Raw genomic sequence first — 22,377 nt, 5'->3', positions numbered from 1 at the left:
CATTTGCTGAGGAACATTCGTAACAATCACATGCGTTTTATAGAATGGGAAGAAGTCCCTTATAGAATAGCTACAAAACTTGGTAACAAAATGTTTGATTAGGGGCATAAAAATCTAAGCTAGCCAATGAGTTCTATTGTAGCGTCACCACCGTTTAGGATAGGGAAAGTTAGTTTTGTACGATATTTGGAGCATGAGTTACAGCCAGGTGAGGGCCAGATTGCTGTAAATTATGCATACCAGCAGTTGCGAAGGCAAATAGAGGCTACAGTGGCGTAGAACTGCCGGAGAGGACGCATACAGCAGTTTCCATGGCGCAAGTTACAGGCAGAAGAGGGCCACTGGCTAACCTAAGTGTTATACGTGATGCAAAATGGCACACTTGACAAAACTGAGGTGCACAGCCGAGTATAAATAGGTGCCGATTTCTAATCAGATTCATTCAAGTGTGGCAGCTCTCCTGGACAGCGAGATGTGTCACACCGCTGGGCTACACGCAGCAACAGATGGGGCTACAGTGTCCCAGTCCACGGCAGGTCGTTGGTTCGACCCTCTGAGGCCGACGTGGGGTCTGCAGCCAGCCAGCAGCAGGCCACTCTTCGGCTCATTACTGCAGGCAGTCGTCTTGGCTCCCGACACATGCCGGAGCTTACAAAGCGAGGGCCGCAGATCTGGACACCGGATCATAGGCGGTCGTTGCCTACGCATCCTCAGCTACACCAGCGAGGAAGAAGTAGCAGTGGGGCCGGCCTGCGGCTCCTAGCAGAGCAGTGCAGAGTCAATGGGGATGGTGGCCGAAGAGTAGTCTGCTGGCGCAGCCATCCTGACTTAATCGGGTCTCTGAAGCTGGTGTACAAGGCCAGGACAACTCAGCGCTGCATTGCAGAGGCCGCTGGGGTGCTTCCTCAGCATTGCGGGGCCATGTGATGGAGCGCTCTAGTGGAAACAAATAAATCATTTGGAAAGTTCTCGCCGAGTTTTAATACGGCACCTCCTGGCACCCACCCACTACAATTGGTGTCTTCCCGCTACATTTGGTCATCCTGATACATTTGGTGGCAGAAGCCAACACAACTATATGGACAAGCCTATAGGAAAGAGTACTGAATGTGCGACAAGTGATCCTCCTGACATGGAAAATTTTACTGTGAGTATTTATTTACGCCAGTTCAACGTTCGCTATTCGAGTGAATGACTCAACGGGAGTCAAAGCTGAAATCAACTGGTTCAGTTCAGCTGGGCTGCTGTCACAACACTCAGCTGCTAGTGTTTTGCAGGAGATGCCTCTCTGTGATGCAGCCTTGACGTAACATGTGGCTCCACTACTAATATATTACTGCTGGGTGGTGATGAATTTGACTAAAGCTCTGTGGGGAAACTTCTCTTTTTGTCTGAAAACAATAATAAGACTCGAGACAAGTACTCTGATGTATTTATTATCACAGTAGAATATTTTTGCTTTCATTTTAATTTTAGTATATGATGGAAAAATAAAATTTCAGAATGATTATTCTTATTATTAATGTAGTCATAGTAACTATGGTAGAACTAAATTTTTGCGAAAATAAAAGCAACTTTATTGTACAGTTATTACATATCCCCACGACTGACACTACTAATCATTTTTATTGATATTCATTGCAAATGTCACAGTTAAGTGCAAATGTGAATAGTTACACACTAGAAGGTATTGGACAACGGGATGGCACCAATTCGTAGTGAGATACTATAGTCTGAAGGGGAAGTCTTCATTTCACTGATTTGGCAAACCAGGTATGTGACGATAGCACAGGTAAAATTAGGCCATTTTCAATACATCACATATTAGTGCTTCATTTAGTGTAGCTTACTCAGTGTTTCATGCTGTCTCGGTCGAAGGAACTGAATAAAACGAAAGACTACGTTGTAATTAATATGATGAATTATTAACGAAAGAAGATAAGATGGAGCAACAAATCATTTTTACAATTATGTGATAAAGAGGGAAGTGTTATTAAAAAAAATCATCCATTGTGCGGAGTTAGTATTTGATTTAGGAGTGACTAGACACTTCAATAAGAACAACAAGCAACAGGATTAGCATTGCCACAACTAAACAAATAGCCTCTAGTCCGCTAATATTACATCAGTTCCCATTCCCAACTGTCCACGACTGATTGGCTAATGGAGATGGGTGCCTTCAATAACTGCTTACACAACATTACTGATTTATGTAATTTATCAATAATAGTTCAATGAAAAGCAAGTCTTCAAACAGTTCATAGAAAGGCTGGTTAAATAACTGTTCCTTTGATTAATCGGGTAATAAATTCTCAACCAATAACAGTAGCAAACATCACTTCCAAATAAAAACTTACAGAATCCTAATGGTAGAAAGGTACCTTACAAACTTCAAAATTTACTTTCATTTAACACGTAGATATAAAAACATATCCAAAACTCACAGTTGGCATATTTATCAAATTCCAATATTTCTAACCCTATGTACTACAGCGCAGAGCTGACAATTACAAATTAGTCCAATGAGTAATCCTGATAACAAAAATGGTTCAAATGGCTCGGAGCACTATAGGACTTAATTTCTGAGGTCATCAGTCCTCTAGAACTTAGAACTACTTAAACCTAACCAACCTACGGGCATCACACACATCCATACCCGAGGCAGGATTCGAACCTGCGACCGTAGCGGTCGCGAGATTCCAGACTGTAGCTCCTAGAACCGCTCGGCCACTGCGGCCGGCGATCCTGATAACAGAAAATTATGTTCACAAATAAGAAATATAATAACTTTATGACAACGCCCACCCGGCATTGGCCACACTTTTACGCAATCTTAAATTCCTTTGAAAAGTGACAGTTACTGCTCAATCTCCACACAGTTAAGTAAACTAACGCCGCAGAAGTCACTGAATGTTAATACACGTACCGTATTCCACTGCTATCTTCTCCAATATCATGACATCCGTGTAGTGGGCGAACATGCTGCAGCACAGAGTATTCAGGTTAGGTCCACGCTGTCTTGTTTATCTGCCGTGGCAAAACATCCACAAACAACATCGGTCACAGCTCGCCGTAAATTGCGTCCATACAACTGCAGAGCCCACGGCTTATCGTTCCACAGCAGCGTTGAATTCCCAAGCGTCTCGGTTTCACCATCAGTTCATTACCACAGAGTGCCAAAATTATTGATGCACCATTCGGACCATCCGGGCCCCAACACTCTGCCGTTCTGTCCTCCTCGCTCGGTACTCTCCAACCCTCCTCTCCTCGTCGCCAGAGGGCCACTCGCCACCAACTCGGCGCCCCAGTATCTCTGGGGAGGCCAATATCGACCGTAACACTCGCGGCCGGAACACAGTCGTGCCGAAAATCGGCACACCATATTCCTTGTGCTACCTCAGTTGGTTCGTATAATTGTAAATCTCGATTCCAACAGTGTAGAACTTAAATTTTCTGAGGGATACCCCTTAAAATTTGACTCTGTTAACACAGATTTTAATGGCATCCACAGCTTAAAATAATATTAGTTTAAATGGCTTTTTATTCATGATTGATTACGTAGACAGTGTTGTCTTTAAACACAGTAGCTTTAGAAAGAATTTGTACGTCGGGGCCAACCACAGCGTGCCAAACAGCACACTAGCCAGACGTGTGCGTCATGTGCGGGCCGAGGCCCAGGTGTCTCGGATTTGCTCAGTACTCCTCCGAAGTACCCCATACAGCACGATATTTCCTTTAGTGTTGCGGAGTGGCATTTTGCTGTAGCCAAAGCTCTCTTCACTTCCGCAGAATCGTGCTGTCAGAGCTGTTTACCCTCCAGTATTTGTTCGTGCTATGGAGGACGTTCACTTCTCAAGCTGATGTTTGTTGTGGGTGCGAAGGACGTTCGCAGGTTCAGTGACTGTTTGCACAGAAAGAGACAGTCTAGAGATCTTTCATCAAAAGCCTTTACAACGGAATGGAAATGACAAAATAGAGTGCATTTTCAACTTCTCGCGGCTTAATGAATAGTCCATTAAATTTTGGGCATGCAGCTGCGCAAATAAAATTTCCTCCACTGATATTTCGGCCGCGTATCGTCCGGCCATCCTCAGAGTGAGTCACAAGACTGACGACAAGATGCCAAGCGCGGCCTTATATGCTCGACCGCGGCGGTACAGCGCATGCGGGTTACAGATGCTGGGCGGCGGCAGAGTAATACGTTTACACATGCGCCGTCTGAAGCGAAGGCGTACAGACATTCGATTCGGTTATCGATCTATGATCGGCGGAGGTGACGCCATGACGACTTCTCTGCAGTTTAATTACCCCAAGAGCCGGATTCCTTGCTTTGTCCAAATCAAAACCATGATCTCTATTTATTAAATTATTAGCTAATCTAATCTCTATAGCTTCCTTGAAGACAGATTCTCAAAATGAAGAGGTGGATGTTAAAATCACTGTAATTTATGACTTCCAGAAGAACTTCGTTACCTTTACACTCTGTTTCGCATAACACCAAGTATTTGGATGGACATATTACTGGATGGAAGACTTCCCAGCAAAAAGAAATCGTTGCGTCGCTAATAACGGCTAGGCATCGTCAGAAATGATTGTGGTATCCGGCGTGCCTCACGGTAGTGCGATGTGTGTATTTTTTTCCAAGTCTGCGATCGTAATAAGGCTGAACTGAAGAAGCAAGCAGAGAAACTTGTTAGGAGAGAAGGGCATACAATAAGCACAAAGGTGTCGAGCATACGTTCTCCCAACTCCACTGGGAGACGCTAAAAATGACGTGCAATCGATCACAGTTTAGTGCACTATTAAAATTCCGAGGGCTCGCGTTCATAGGAGAACCAACGAACGTGTTGCTGCTCCATATGCATCTCCCATGGAAAGAAGATAAACGTAAAATTAGGGAGATTCGAGTCCACATAATGCCTCATTAGTTGTCTTTCTTTCCGAATATCATTCATGACTGCAACAGGAAAGGCAAAAATGACGATTGTGCACGAAGTATCCTCTACACAACGCCATGAGATGACTTTTGAAGTATTAATGTAGCCTTAGATAATAACCTGGCAGATAAGATCCATACCCCTATGAAGCTCTTCGTAGACGACACAGGTGTATTCTTAGAGAGAACATTGTTAGAATTTGTTGCAACATGTGGAGAGAGAAAGTTTTAGCATTTTTATGTTACTCGCAGTTTTGTTTTCTTTGGATCGCAAAACAATCTTCGTTTTGTAAAGGTATCTTGTAATCGATATCGATAGGTCTTGTAAGCTCTTTGAGCTATATCTTCGTGAAGCGCAGCTGTAATTGAGCGTTTTCACCTTTAGTTAAGTTCCGCTGAGATACACCCAGTCAGGCGTTAGCCAGTTGACATGGGCCACGCGACCGACTCTCTTAAGTTCACGCTTACGTTCTGTACGCTGCGGAGATGGGGTGTAAGCTGACTGGAGAGAGCGAGTGCAGTTGCAGATCTGGTGAGATCTTTACAGTTATTTCATCTACATCTACACAAACGCATGTACTCCGCAAACCAAAGTACGGTACATTGCGGAGGATACCTTGCACCACTAGTAGTCATTTCCTGTGCTGTTCCAGAGAAAAACGACTTTACAAAAGATTCCGTACGAGCCGTAATTTCTCGCTTCTTATCTACGTGATCCTTACCTGGAATGTACGTTGGCGGCAGTAGAATCGTTCTGCAATCAACCTCTTTCAATTAGGTCAATAGTGCCTTTTGGAAAGAGAAACGTATTCTCTCCATGGATTCCCATTTGAGTTCACCCAGCATCCCCGTAATACTTGCGCGCTGAGCTAAGCTATTGGTAAGAAAACTAGCACCCTCCCTCTGCTCTTCGGTGTCTTCCTTTAAACCCCACCTGGTGGGGATCACAAACACTTGAACAGTACTCAAGAATAGATCGAACTAGCCTTCTCCTTTACGGATGAGCTAAACTTGCCCAAAATTCCCCCAATAAAAATAAGTCGAGGATTCGCCTTCCTTGCTACCAACCTGACGTGCTCATACCATTTCATATCACTTTGCGACGTTACGCCTCGGTATTAAAAAAAAAAGGGTCAAATGGCTCTGAGCACTATGGGACTTAACATCTGAGGTCATCAGTCCCCTAGAACTTAGAATTACTTAAACCTAACTAACCTAAGGACATCACACACATCAATGCCCGAGGCAGGATTCGAACCTGCGACCGTTGCGGTTGCGCGGTTCCAGACTGTAGTGCCTAGAACCGCTCGGCCACTCCAGCGGGCATTCATATAACAAAGGCTAGGTTCATAAATCAGAGTTTAATCTAAGTACTTATGGTAGAGACCAGTACACGACTTACAAGCTGTATACGTAGCGTGCTAGGTTCAAAGTTTGGCAGGTCACTCAAAACATTAATAAATGTAAACTAATGCGTGGAAATAAATGAAAGAATATTATGTGAATGCGATCGACGATCAGGCACAGTACTCAAGTATGAAGGGGACTTCGTTAGGGGTGATGTAAAGAAGGACGAATACGTAAATGTAGCTGTTGGGAAGCGCGAGGCCAATCTCAAACTCACTGGAAGAATCAAATGCATATGTACACTGAAGTGAAAAAGAGTCATCGGATAGCGATATGCACACATACAGATGCCGGCAGAATCACTTATACAAGCAGTGTATTGGCGGAACTGTCATTTGTACTGTGATGATTCATATGAAAACGTTTCCGGTGTGGTTATAGTCGCACGACGGGAATTAACAGAGTTTGAACGCGGAATGGTAGTTGTAGCTAGACGCATAGATCATTCAATTTCGCAATTCGTTTGGGAATTGAATATTCCGAGATTGTGTCAAGAGAGTGCAGATAATACCAAATGTCAGGTATTATCTCTCACCACGGCCATCACTTAGAGAGCAGCGGCATTTGAATAGACTTGGCAGTGGTAACACTGCGTGAAATATTCATGTAAGGTGCCAGGACATGGGCACTTACACGTTAGCTTACCAACATTAGTATTAATAATAAAGGGACTAGCAAGGGCATAAGATCATGACTATTGAATTATGATAAATATGAGGCACTCTCGAGCAGTATTCCCTGCATGTCTGCATGGTTGAGCCACTAACTTAAAGCGTTGGTGAAAAGTGTCGGAAGTTGAGAATTGTGGAATATAAAGTCTGCAGATGGCCGTAGCTCGCCGGGCTGCCGTGGGCGGCAGGTAGCGGTCACTGGAAACGCGGGACAATACGGCGTTTTTGGGGGTAGCTCGGCATCCGGGGCCACCTGTGCTGAGCAACACGTGGCGAAGATGGGAATTTCGTTTGCCTAGGGGCGCTATGACCTACTCGATCATTGGGCAGATCTCAGAAATGCCGTTGGAGGGATTTTGGCGACGATAGAGCGTTCGACATTGGCCGAAACTGAGTATTCTTCCGCCGCGTTTTCGTAGGCGTGGGAGACGGGAGGATTGTGGAGTGGTGGTCTTCACCTTCAGCCATCGAGCGGTACGGACTTGGAGACGGCGTCTTGGCCAATGTCTTCGACGGGAGATACACGGTCTGTATAGCAGCACTGCACCAACGCGTGTTCCGTGCAGAGTTCTGCGATTAGAGCTCTTTGTGTGCTCGGAAGCGAGATTTTCAGGAACGCTTAACCACTTCCAACTACTGACTTAATATTCTTGATCTGGTGGTTATCCTTGCGAGGTGCCGAGTATTTATCAACGCAGCTGCCGGTAATGAGAGCGCGTAATTGCAAATTGTTAATGTGCCATTCTCAGGTGTGTGTAGGTGGACAAAGAAATTCACTTTTTTTTTTTTTTTGTAAATTTTGTCAGTAGTGGGGGATATCAAATTAAAATCCCAATATTACAATCAAATTATCGACTTCTTTGTAGCTAGCATTTACCCTGTACCAGTAAGCTTTACATGTACTCTACTCACTGCACAGCTTGCACAGACGGGAAGGGAAGAAGGTTTGCGATCTTCTATGTCAGCGACGGACAAATAAGCTTACAACCGCAGAAATCAATATGGGACGTACGACGAACGTATTTGTAAGGACAGTGTGGTGAATATTGGCGTTAATGAGCCGTGGTAGCACACGAATTATGCGAGTGCCTTTGTTAACAACACGACGTCGCCTGTAGCGCCTCTCCTGGTCTCGTGACTGTATCGGTTGGACCCTAGACTGGAAAGCCGTAGCCTGGTCAGATGACTCGATTTCAGCTGGTAAGAGCTGATGGTAGGGTTCGAGTGTGACGCAGACCCCACGAAGTCATGGACCGTCGTTGTCAACAAGGCACTGTACAAGCTGTTGGTAGCTCCATAATAGTGTGGGCAGTGTTTACGTGGAATGGACTGTGTCCTCTGCTCCAGATGAACCGATCGTTGACGGGGATGGTTATCTGCAGCCATTCTTGGTTTTTATATTCGCAAACAACGATGGAATTTTTATGGACGGCAAATGCGCCATGTCGCCGGGTCACAATTGTTTGCGATTGGTTTGAAGAACATTGCAGAAAATTTGAGTGAATGATTCGACCATCCAGGTCACTCGGCATGAATTCCGTCAGTCATTTATGGAACATAATCGAAAAGTAAGTTCGTGCAAAAAATACTGCACCGGCAACACTTTCGCGATTATGGATGGCCCTAGAGGCACCACGGCTCAACATTCCTGCAGCGGACTTGCAGCGACTTGTTGAGTCGTCGCCACGTTGAGTTGCCGTTCTACGTCGTTGAAAAGGAGGCCCGACACGATATTTGGAGGTATTCCACGACTTAAGTCAACTCAGTGTGGACTTTATGAAGGAGAAAGGAGAGCAAGAAAGAAAATTGGAAAATCCAGAATGTATTGTAGATTTCGCATTTTAAGTGGAGTTAACTGCACGTTGCGCACAGTAAAACATTACAACGTGAGAACCAAATTATTTCTGATTTTTAAAAAATTGTTTCTTTTTAAAATTCAGTCTTGATCGCACCACGTATGCTACAAGAACATAGGTGACCGTTTTCGGTCATATCACATGATCATCATCAGACCAGTAATTTAATTGCAGTCGAGTCGCAACTCACATATCGATATGATGCCGCAATGCCAAAGACCTTCACAACATCGTTGACTTTGAAACCATTGTGGTGGTACCACCTTAGCCCATAGAGGACACACTGAGTATACATCGTCTGTACAGTTATTGTAAAGCTTTAAATTGATATTTTATACAATATTTAAGTAGTTCCATGGTCGTAAAGAGATATTTTATACATAACTATTTTTATGTTATTATTGCACTTTGTTATTTATGTTTTGACGATTATGTGAATCCGTTTCACACTGATTAGTTGACGTGAGGTAGAGGGAGAAGAGGTAGGTGGAGCATCTTCGTACTTAAGCGTATGCCCGTCGCTTGCTGGCACCAGTTGACATCACAGCAGCTGAGAAGAGTGCTCCACCTACCATCTTTGAAGGATGCCTTGGTTATAACCAGCCTTATTGTATTTTATCCTTATAAGCATTTTGTCATATTTTATTGTCAATGTAGTAAGGTTTCTATTCCTTTCAAAATTAAATTACAGGTCTGATAATGGTCATGTGATACGACCGAAACCGGTCACCTATATTCTTGTAGCATTCGTGGTGCGATCAAGACTGAATTTTGAAAAGAAACATTCTTTTAAAAATTTTTTGATCGGTGTTCCGAAAATGTTTATTAAAATTGTTATTTCTGATTTGATGAGGATACATTTAAAAAGAAAATTTCATTATGGAAGCGACATATTCTGGGAAAAACAGTCCAGTTTGTTGAGCTCACTGGCTTTAAAGAAAACGTGTTTTGAAGAATATGGCCTTGAAAGAATTACAAGTACAGTTTTCTCAACGTTTGACGACGCAGTCAGTCCTACATTTGGCATGTAAGATTTTTTGGAGACGTGTTGGTTAAAGACAAATTTATTACTTTTCATGTTTCATTTTCAAATATATTTCGACATAAAAGCTGGTCGTAAAGGCCAACAACTTCTCAAGAAGGAGAGAATTTTTTGTCTGTTAGCATAGCAGCTCACGTGATTAGTGGACTTGGCTTACCATTCTTCAACCATATCACCACACAGTTCCCTCTATACGCTGATGACCACAATGGAAATGTGTCTTGCTGTTCAGCCACGACTGAAGAGTTTGACGACAACTCTTGCGTACGTGTGAACAAGCTTCCCGCAAGCATAGCTTTCCTTGTTCGTTCGTAACATTATGAAGGCTCCAAACAGCGTAGTATAAATTAATACCATACATTGTGACTTCCAGAAGCAGTTGCACACCGTCGCATGGCATACAAAATTCAGAGCTACAAATTATCCGCGTGGACATATTACTGGATGTAGGATTTGCCAGTAAAAAGAAATCGGTACATCGTTCTTAGCGGATAGGTATCGTTAGAAATGATTGTAGCGTCCTGCGTTCCTTAAGGTTGTGTGATGTGGTCGATGCTGTTCACAATTTGTATAAATGCTTGAGTATTTTCTTTTAAGTCTTAGATCCTAATCAGATTCTACAGATGTTCAAATGTGCTGTAACGGCCACGTGGTGTATATCTAGAGTTTGATTATTTTGAGTTATATACAGAGAATTCATGTTTGTCACCATTCATATATGTTCTCCTCAGTTATCTGTTTAATGTTCTTGCGTACCCTTCAAGTACATGTGATGTGATACCGTATTTTCCACACTAGTTGCCAGTCTCCCACTTGGCCAGTTCTCTGACGTTCTACGATGCAGATAAGGAAATAATTCAGCAGTTTATTGCTTCTCCCACGTATCAGTAATAAATATGTCACTATCTTCATATATAATTATCAGATTGTGGATGGTGATGAGACGGAGATTAGCGTTGGAAGTTTTTATAATATGTATATTGACGTTTTCGTGCAATGATTCAGCAAGCCGTTAGCATTTCCAATAGGTCAGATTTTGTCCTTCCACTATGTAATCAAAAGTATCCGGACACCCCCAAAAACATACGTTTTTCATATTAGGTGCATTGTACTGCTACCTACTGTCAGGTACTCCACATCAGCGACCTCAGCAAAAAAATGGTTCAAATGGCTCTGAGCACTACAGGACTTGACTTCTGAGGTCATCAGTCCCCTAGAACTTAGAACTACTTAAACCTAACTAACCTAAGGACATCACAAACATCCATGCCCGAGGCAGGATTCGAACCTGCGACCGTAGCGGTCGCGCGGTTCCAGACTGAAGCGCCTAGAACGGCTCGGCCAAACCGGCCGGCAGCGACCTCAGCAGTCACTAGCCATCGTGAGAGAGCAGAATTGGGCACTCTGCGGAAATCACGGACTTCAAACGTCGTCAGGTGATCGCATGTCACTTTGTAACACCCCACCCATCACTTCTCTGGTTTTGGTGTGTGTTCACCCCAGCTAATTGACTAACAGATCAACAGAGAGTGCAAAACTGCCGCAATATCGGATAATGCAAAGAAAGTAATAAGGTCCTGTAACTCCAGATTGAACTGCGGTGGCAGTGTTGACCTTAATTGATTCAGAATTGGTCACTTTTAATTAAAAGGGGGTGCACATTGACGTTATATTCAGCTATTGAACAACAGATGCAAATGTTGAACACAAAATTAATTAAGAAAGTGACTTGGGATTTCAACTACTTGACTGAAAACAGATGCAGTCGATTAGCACAAATTCATTTTAACTCCCGACCTTCAATCATCACATTACATGACTCTCCTAACAGGCAGAGAGAATAAACTGCATTTGCGTAGAGTAAAACGCGATAAATCAAAATTAATTCCTATCGACTGACCCAGGCGTAATGTGACGTGCGAGAAGAATTCTACAATACACGGCCCATGAAAGCCTCGTGGAAACTTTGCCAGCGTGATCCAACAAATTAATCACTGGCCTATCTCAAGCCGGAACGGGCGCAATATCACCGAATTCAGTGTGGCGGGGCGTCGTCGTTGTGCGGACGTCGGCCGACCTCGTTGTGCTGCAAGGCTGCGCTCTTCTATTCACTCCTAGCTATCTTGCTCAGTACATAGCTGAATGAAAACTTTATATCTCTAAGCTCAACCGTTTCGTTTGCTAAGTCCTAAACTGCAGAGATGCTCACTCTCTCTCAGGTAAGCTGAGTAAATAACGCTACGTCCGCACTCTAGGCAAGCTGGGAATGGAAGACCACTACGGAGACTTCTGCCAGTCCACTCTTCGCCTCAGTTTCCCCTCCAGCAAAATCACTTACTCCAATTGCAGCGCAAGTCGCGTTAATTATGCATCGCTTCCCAGAGCTGACCAGTGCCTGCTCTGGAAAGTGAACAAATTCCCACAAAATTTCCCTGCCCCTCAACTTCTGCTATTTAGCTCCTCCCAGGCCACCTATCAAGGTTAGTGTCTGCACAAAACACCAATTTTTCCGAATTCTGACTCCCAGGAGAGCACTTCAAATTCCTTGGTCCTACGTTCCCATCGGAGGCCGGCGTATTTCATTCTGTCGCTCTTCACCTGATTTACTTCAGACTCTGCGGACCGTGAATTCAGCGTGAAGTTGCTATAGTCACGAACAGGCATATTTTGGCCTCTGTTGACCGCTCCATCGTGGCTTTTTGCACGTTTCACTGAAAACGGGACGACAGACATTTATCAACAGGCGTACAAGATCTCCGTCTGCTTCCCGGTACACCACCATGGGGTCAACCACCCCCGTCACTGTCACTCATCTTAAGGCAGCTGGAGGCCGCGCCCCGTTACCGCTTTCTCAGAGCTTGAGCCACCCGAAGCTGCCTATTGCGCTTCCCTTCGCTGCTCCCCGGCCGCGGTCTACTCTGAATACTTCCCTGGGATAAACCAGCCTCCAGTAAATCGAAAAATTTCCACAAAGTTTTCATGTCGCGTGAATTACTTTAAAACCATCACCCAACATTAATTATTCCAATACGTCCGTACTATACCCTCTACAAGATGCATTGTGCCTTGTCAGTTATTTTTGTTCAGCCCTACTGTTCGCTCAACGTGAGTTCGGTGTTCTTTAATGGCTTCATGTAAGGGGCATAGTTCTTGCCATCTTACAACTTGCGTCATATGGCTGTATGCGAGATTTCCACACTCCAAAACATCCCTGGGTCCACTGTTACTGATGTGATAGTGAAGTGGAAACGTGAAGGGACACAAACAGCGCAAAAGCGCACAGGCCGACTTCGTCTGTTGACTGACAGAGACCGCCGATAGTTGAAGAGGCTCATAATGTGTAATAGGCAGCTATCCAAACCATCACACAGGAATTCCAAACTGCATCAGGATCCACTGCAAGTACTATGACAGTTAGGCGGGAGGTGACAAAACTTGGATATCATGGTCGAGCAGCCACACATCATACCGGTAAATGTGAAACGACGCCTCGCTTGGTGTAAGAAGCGTACACATTGGACGATGGATCAGTGGAAATACGTTGTGTGGAGTGACGAATGACTGCACACAACGTGGCGATCCGATTGTAGGGTGTGGGTATGGCGAATGCCCGGTGAACGTCATCTTCCAGAGTATGTAGTGGCAACAGTACAAGTTGGACGCAGTGGTGTTATCGTGTGGTGGTGTTTTTCATGGAGGGGGCTTGTACCCCTTGTTGTTTGGCGTGCACTGTCACAACACAGGCCTACACTGATGTTTCAAGCACTTTCTTGCTTCCCACTGTTGAAGAGCAATTCGGGGAGGGCGATTGCATCTTTCTATACGATCGAGCACCAGTTTCTAATGCACGGCCTGTGGTGGAGTGGTTACACGACAATAACACCCCTGAATGGACTGGCTTGCACATAGTCCTGACCTGAATCCTATAGAACACCTTTAGGTTGTTTTGCAACGCCGACATCGTGCCAGGTCTCACCGACTGACACCGATACCTCTCTTTAGTGCAGCACTCCGTGAAGCATGGGCTGCCATTCCCCAAGAAACCTTCCAGCACCTGATTGGACGTATGCCTGCGAGAATGGAAGCTGTCAATTCGCCGGGAAAAGTTAAGGTCTCACTGATATGCTCTGCAAATTACCATGGGAGATATTTCTAGAAATATGTTGGGCATGGCGGACAGCCTTCCTCACAAAACTTCGAATGCGTAAGTTTCGAGTCGAATAAGGAAACACACATCTCGCGTAATGGCTACAAAGCTACAACCAGAAAAATTCTTGCTCACACACTCCCCCAGCGCCTCTCCCCACCCCCACAGGGTAACTGACTGTCTCTCTTCCCGTAGGCCATCCACAAATGGAATATATTGTGGGAGCCTGACACTGGCAGGCTCTATCTCCTCTGTTACGCTCCTCTGGCTAAGGGTGCATAGATCTGGATGTAGACGTAGAGGTGTGCCTCGACGTGAGAGAATATCCATATGCCCCCCTTGAAGCGGTAGGCAGAACTGTCTTTGCTGCCCCTACGCCAGCAAGTTCCTCTGTGGGCGGCCTAAGGGCAGGTCGGGCGCCACATTGAGCTCGTGGTGCCGCCGCTTAGCCCTTAAGAAAGCTGCGCACGCCGCCAAGTCTGCGTGGATAATGAGCTATTACTTATTCAGCAGACTCTGCGCCCGGCGCCCGCAAAACGGGCAGGCGCCAGCCGCCCTATGGCTACTTAGTGGGGCGCGAGGCCTCTCTCTGACCTGTATACCGTGTCGGCCCTCGCCCATACGGAGGTAATGTGGCTCAAAAATGGCTCTGAGCACTATGGGACTTAACAGCTGTGGTCATCAGTCCCCTAGAACTTAAAACTACTTAAACCTAACTAACCTAAGGACATCACACAAATCCATGCCCGAGGCAGGATTCGAACCTGCGACCGTAGCAGTCGCGCGGTTCCGGACTGCGCGCCTAGAACCGCGAGACCACCTCGGCCGGCAGGAGGTAATGTGTTCCAGTCTATTAAGGAGATAAAAGAGAAGTCGTCAAAACAATACCTCATAGTCACCAGTTCTCTCTGGGTCCGCCCTTGTTGTCTATACTTTTTGCAATGCACCATTTCCTTCTTACGCTTTTTGTGTTGACAAAGATTATGCATACTGTACAGGACCAGAATCCTTTGCCCACCTTGTCTTTCTACCCCTCATACCATTCAAAAATGATTATTGAAATCCATCATGTTTCCTCTGCCGCCGTGGACACACCGGTTCCCGTCAGATCACCGAAGTTAAGCGCTGTCGGGCGCGCTCGGCAATTGGATGGGTGATCATCCGGGCCAACGTGCGCTGTTGCCATATTTCGGGGTGCACTCAGCCTCGTGAGGCCAATTGAGGAGCTACTCGACCGAATAGTAGTGGCTTCGGTCGAACATACCATCCTAACGACCGGGAGAGCGGTATGCTGACCCCACGCCCCTCCTACCACATCCTCCTCTGAGGATGACACGGCGGTTGGATGGTCCCGGTAGGCCATTCGTGGCCTGCAGACGGAGTGCTTCATGTTTCCTCACTACCAGCCCATTTTTTTAAATTCTTTTACCTCAGACAACCGCATTTCTACCCCCACTCTTCTTGACACTCTTGACTACCCACTTTACGAAAACGTTATAAAAACATTGAAAATAAACTTTCTATGTGAACAGACACAACATGATGGAGAAACAAGACTACTGTCAAGAACTACGTACAATTTTCTTACAGCTAAGAGAAATTAATTAACTAGTAACAGAGCAAAAGGGTGTTTTCAGATTATTTTCGACGACTAAATGTTGGAAGGAGCACACGAAGATGAAATAACAGACTATAACGTATGGGGTTCCTTAACCAAATGTTTATTTGAGATAAAGAAAACTTTAGTGTACTAGGTGTCAGTACATTAAACTGCGGGTGTTTAATTTTGTACCTTAAAGTATGACCAGTTTACGGTTTTAGTCCCGTAACTACAGGATCTTTAGGTCGTGTTTAAATATCATCAACAGTGCGTCCTGTTTCAAGGAAATGCGCTGCTACTGCTGATTTATGTCGTTGTTGGTGAAATGTTACGAGATGTTCGTTAGACCCAACCCTAAAGTTTCTGACACATTCTGATCTTATACACTATAGACAGTGCTAGCCTGTCTATGGCATTTTCTTTGCTTACTATATGGCGTAACAGCTTATGTTTTGTACAGAAATTAATAGTTTAATGAATTTTGTAAAAACGTTACTTACTTCATCGGAGAGACAGACAAAGTATTTCAGACACTGGTGTATCCTCTTGTCACAGTAACTGGTTTGTGAGGCTGTAAGAACTGCCACATAATCTTTTTACAATTTTTTTGATAAAGGAGATCTATTTCGTGTAAAGAGCACCCGCTCTATTGAGGAAGTATACTGTAGAAGAAACCTAAATGTTTAGGACAATCCTAGAAATAAATGTATCTCCAATTTGCTGACCTTCCTTCTATTGCTCACCCGCAAAACAAGGAGGTCATAGAAGTATCGTAATAAGCACGGCCGTAATTAAACACATACAGAGGGTGCACAAAAATAAGGAAACACGACGAGAACCCATGTCTGAACATGAATACATAACCCAACCACGTCTGCAGGCTGCGCTGTTGTATTTTACTACGACCCGCACCTATGCAGTGCCCTCAATACGTTTCAAAATCCCAGTTGCTAGAACAGTGTTCTGTGTGGTTGTGAATGCATTATTTCCGATTTAAGTGATTTCGAATATCGCAGATCAAAAAAATGGTTCAAATGGCTGAGAGCACTATGGGACTTAATATCTGAGGTCATCAGTCCCCTAGAACTTAGAACTACTTAAACCCAACTAAACTAAAGACATCACACACATCCATACCCGAGGCAGGATTCGAACGTGCGACCGTAGCGGTCGCGCGGTTCCAGACTGAAGCGCCTAGAACCGCTCGGTCACAGCGGCCGGCTATCACAGTGACGCTCGTGTGATGGGTGCTTCCATAATCAAACAGCCGTAGTGGTTTGTGTTTGAAGACGCACCATATCGGAGGTTTACACCAGACACAGGGAAAATGGAAAAACATCTTCAGCCAAGTCACAACGTGGACGAAAGTGACTGTTGAGTAATCGAGACAGGCGACTGTTTTGAAGAAAAATAAGAGAACGACGGCTGCAAAAATCACTTCCGAATGGAATAACGGACTCGCAAACGCTGTCAGCGCCAAAACACCACAAAGGGTGCTCCATAAGAAGAGAAATGTAGGACGAGCTGAAAATCTAAAATACAGATCAGTGAGAAAAATAACCATAAAAGAAAAAACTGGTGCCGAAGCCATAAAAGCCGGACAATGGGGCAAAGGATGAAAGTCATGTGTTCGGATGAGCCTTGTTTCACACTGTTTCCAACTTCTGGCCGAGTTGCAGCTCTAGAGCGAAACGTAGCTGCAGTTGGGTGATGATTTGGGCAAACGTATGGTAATGGTTCAAGGAACTCTTTGTGAGCGTGGGGTTGCTCTGCTGTTCTGTTATTCTGCGCATTCTGAGATGTACCCTTTAACCTGTGGCTCCTGCAAGATGCAATTTCCACCCCCACACTACTACAGAAGTCAGACAGACGCTCCTAACGTTCTAAAGAGAAATGCCTGAAAAACTTTCAGCAGTAAATATCTTCTGGAGTCGTCCGCTGTAAGGAAATGACACAAAAATTCACAAAACTTCTTGACTAGTGGGATACTTGGGTACTGGAGTAGTGCTAGTTAGTGTAAGGAAAACATGAAACTAACGTAAGTAATTATTTATCTTGCGAAAATATTGAGAAATCACAATGGCGCTTGTAGTTATGAATTGAACAAGCTATATCCTGGTTCTTTTCGGAATGTGAGGCTACCTCTCAAGGATAGGCTTCGCTAATGAAATTTGTACACAAAGTTTAAGATGGTTGTTCACTTGGCAGAATGGCTGAGAGCCGCGCCTACTCAACTTCAATAATTATCCTTTAGAATGTTGCTAGGTACGGTCGAGGCTGTCGCATGTGAAATGCAGTGAAGTGTACTGTTGTGGAGGAAATACGGGGCTCGCAATAGCTGTAGCGGACAATACCATAAGCTGCGGAGACTGCTGTCTGCGCCGCTCGCTGCTGACAAGATAACTCTCGTTCTGTCTGGATTGACAGATTGACCTTCGCCAATCAAACTCTCCCTATGCCTTGATAAAGTCAAGGATTCCTATTCGCCCCTAGTCTAACTATTGGCGTGGTACACCGGTGTGATAACCAGTCCACCGTGACGCCACTCAAAATTTCGCTCGCAGGCGTTTAACTATAACTCTGTCCTTTCACACTGCACAATAAGTGTGTCGGTCAACACAGCGAACAACGCTTAATCGCAAGGACTCAATATAGAGTTGCACTTCGATTCACTCTCAACAGAGGTGCTCTCCCAGTGAAGTACTGAGGAGAGACTTGTTCGTCACTCTAAGAGCGACAACTAAACGGCGCCTCTCCATGCTTGACGTGAAGGGGTATATCTTTCGGTCTCTTCCATTACTCCTTCAGCTCAAGGCGTCACAAATATCGTCTGCCAATCAGCATTGCTCTTCTAAAACGGGAGAATGACGTTTCGTTTAAGGCGACCAATCTGGAAATGTGTAGTATCGGCGTTTGGCGTTTGCTGTCTCCCTGTGAAAACCTCTGAAACTGCGTGATATGTGTAAAGAATGCCTAGGCTGGTCGCTCCCACACAATATAGCGGAATTTGCTTTTAAGCTGAACACGGTTTCGTTCCTCCTTTCCCTCGGGCGAATGCTGTCCACTCCACGGGCGGCCACCGGCCGACGTAGATGGGTTGGGACTAGCTTCCTGGCGTGTGGTTGCCTCTCTCGAATTAATAGCTCCTGTGACCGTCGTGTCTGGAGTGTATGCGTGTACACCAGCCTCGAGTATTTCAACCAGGGTGCGCACTTGTGATTTATTAGTTATTTGCATATCGTTTACATGAATTCATACAACATTGACCTTATCTTATCGAGTTTGGGTTCGAATGAAGCGTCTTGATGTGCGGAATATTATTGCGAGGGTGGAATATGTAAGCAATGAAGGTCAGGAGACCATGACGTCTTACATCTTCTATCCCAGACGTTTCGTCCAAAGCTACGTTGGACATCTTCAGAGGTGCTCCTAGTTGTGCTGAGACTTGCCCACAGTCAGCAAGACTCAGCACAACCAGGAGCACCTCCGAAGATGTCCAACTTTGGACGAAACGTCAGGGATACAAGAGTTCCATGGACCACGGCCATACAACCCGGAAGAATTCTCGGCAGCTGAAACATCCGGTCGTGAAAGCCTTCATTGTATGATTAATTATATGGTAGTCCATGGGCCCCGTGGTCACCTTGCAAAGTCGCATTACTGCCAAGAATTATGTGACCATGGTACAGTGCTTGTTCGCCAGTGACGATGCTGTGTTCCAGGACGGCAGTGCCCCTGTTAACACAGCTCGCATCGTCCAAGACTGGTTTTGTGTGACGAGAATCTTCATATCACTCCTGACCACCACAGTCACCAAATCTGAATATTATTGGAGAAAACAATGCGTGATTGCTATCCACTTCCATCACCGTTATCTCAACTTGTCACTATCCTCCAGGAAGAGCTAGTATAATGTTCCCTCGAGAACCATATAGTACCTGGATTTATCCATACCAAGACGACAGTAATCTGTGTTGAGTGTAAACGGGTTTTCCTGCGTCGTATAAGGTATGGTAATGTATTGAGCTTGTGTTGTTTTCATGTTTTTGCCTATCCCATGTAGACAGTTTGTAAACTGCCAAAGATTACTCATTTCCATTCCGTTATAACTTAAAGTAACGTTTTCTGAACCATTACAAGGACTCACTGTTATTAACAAAAAGCGAGTATCCTTTGCCCATGGAACCTGAGCACTAAGTAGACACCAGCTCTTGCTTGGCTGACAACTACAATCACTCTCCAGGACGCACACATCTATTCCCCTTGAATTAAAATCAAAATCAGGTGCATACTCCTCCCATTCTTTGTCTCTACGTTCTCGGAATTGATATGGTTCAACTTTTATAATACCTTAGACAATCACCGATATTCCGTCGTAGTGTCTAAATCCCGGTCTGCCTTAACTGGTCATGATTCCGGGATACGTCTAACACAAGTACTTGTCATATGCAGTCAAACAGATTATGCATTATATAAGGAACCATTTTCTCATCTTGTCTGACTACCACAGGCCTTTCCAAGATTAAACATACGTATCCAGCAGAGAAAAGTATTCGTGTCATTAATGACTCTCTTGCCCAATTACAAAAGCTGGGGAAGAAAATAGTGCTTTGTGGGCTACCGGGATATGCTGACTTCGAAGCTAAGGAAATTTACCCGAGTCATACTTTGGAAAACTGTGCAGTTGCAACTGGGCTAGAGGGAATGGGTGGCTGGAAGTAACAGAAAATCAGCATCCTACTTTCATTCACAGTGACAGACGAAGTGGCACTATCCCGTCAACATGCAAGCAATTGTCATTTGCACCGTAGCTATCAGTGCTGGCTAGACCATACTCTGATTGTCGTTCCGTATCTGGAGTCAATTACGACGTTAGCTACCGCTGCAGCTCGGTTGTCGCACGTAATCCACTCAACTACAACATCGGAGATACTATGTAAGGACAAATTCAAGCATGGTATCCGTTAAAACATTGGATCTCCACTTAGATTTGAATTTTCTTTACCATTCCTGCTGGTTTAACTGTTATGACCGATCAGATATTGCTACCAATTGGTAAATATAGAGCTCAAAAAGTTATTCAAACAGGCAGTTACTGATTATCATTCCAAAATCAATATAACTGATAAAACGTGACAATGAGAAAACCTAAGATAATTCTTAAAGATTAAAACGATGTTGCCATTGCTAGGTTATAGATAATTACCTCTACAGGGCACTGTAAATCATCGTTACTGCAGAACGTACTTACTTTGAATTGAGTGCGGTATCAGCAACCAACGAAACAACAAAAAGCCAAAAAAAATTAAAAATGAACCTCCATGGGTGATTCAGGTTTACTAAATGTAAGCGGGTACACTGTCCAAAGACGACATAAGAAGCACACTATTAGTAAAGCAGAAAAAACGAGCGCTCGTCGGCAAACGAAGAACTGTAGTTTCTAACAAAGGTCCTATCTTCTGACGGAAATTTCTGAGAATATGGAGCACAGTACTCGAAATACAAGAGAGTCGAAGCATCAATGTTGTGTTACAAAGGACGCTGAAAATTTATTGTACTGGTGAGGCAAGAGATAAGGAGGTCTTTCACCGAAATAGCCAGGAAAAAAAGAGTGTGGAGAAAACTAAGTAGAAGGTATGTGTCGAAACGTCGAGGAGTAACTTACATGACGCTACAGAAATCCGCATAGAGCAGAAGATGAAGCGGAAAATAGACATTTGAATGTATCCCGCTAAAAACTCAAGACACTGGGCGCTAGTGGTACCCTGAGACGTAGGATCTTTAGCTACTACTGGACCGAGCACGGGGCTCACAATCCGAACCACACGCCACTGTTAAGCACTAATGAAGGACTGGGTCCCTTACTTCGATTGCACATAATTCATTAAGGTCAATCCAACACATTTATTTCAAATAACATAAATGAAGTTACATTTGAATCTGTCTGGCATTAAACGAGAATAAAAAAAAAACAATTTCAATATCAGCTGATTTGGAGCCTTAAGTGCGAGTTAAGCCAATAACCAGATAAACTAAACAATTCTCCGTAATTCGAAAGAAAGAGAAAAACAAAACTGAATCAATAACCCCACTGACAAATATCCAAAAAACCTTACAATACTACTCAAAAGAATACACTGAAGTGGGGAGCAGGAAAACTGCAAGACATTAAATACACTTCATTTGACGAATAACAAATGCTCATTAACATTACACCACTCCTGTTTGAACTGCAGTGTCCCAAACGAACAGGCGCTTATTCTGAAAGAACAATCTTTTTTATATGTTTGAATTAGAGAATTAAGGAATTCTAAAAGATGTCAAATCGAACCCCCCCTTTCAATTGAGGCACAAATCTTTCCCCTTTCTAGGCGGACGCTGAGCCAGAAACACAGAATGCCACAAAAACACAGTTTTGCAGTGGAATCTTACAGGACACCCGGAAGCAGTAACAGACAAGGGGTCGGCACCCACAAATAACACAGGCTAAGAGTGAGGCTGGGAGCACATCCTACGAGAACTTGTTCACACTATGCTCACCACAAACTATATACATTCCGGCCGAACATCCACTTGCGGTGGCTGCCAGAATGACGTAACAACCAACAGGCCCACGCCGTGCTTGTCACACAGGCACCTCAATTTGTACAAACATCTAGACCAGCAGCAACTCCGGACTCCGTTCTCACTGCGAGGCTTGGCACAGTTTATATGAAAT

This window comes from Schistocerca americana, chromosome 6, assembly GCF_021461395.2.
Source record: "Schistocerca americana isolate TAMUIC-IGC-003095 chromosome 6, iqSchAmer2.1, whole genome shotgun sequence".
In the NCBI taxonomy this organism is placed as follows: Eukaryota; Metazoa; Arthropoda; class Insecta; order Orthoptera; family Acrididae; genus Schistocerca; species Schistocerca americana.
This window is presented reverse-complemented; position numbering follows the sequence as displayed.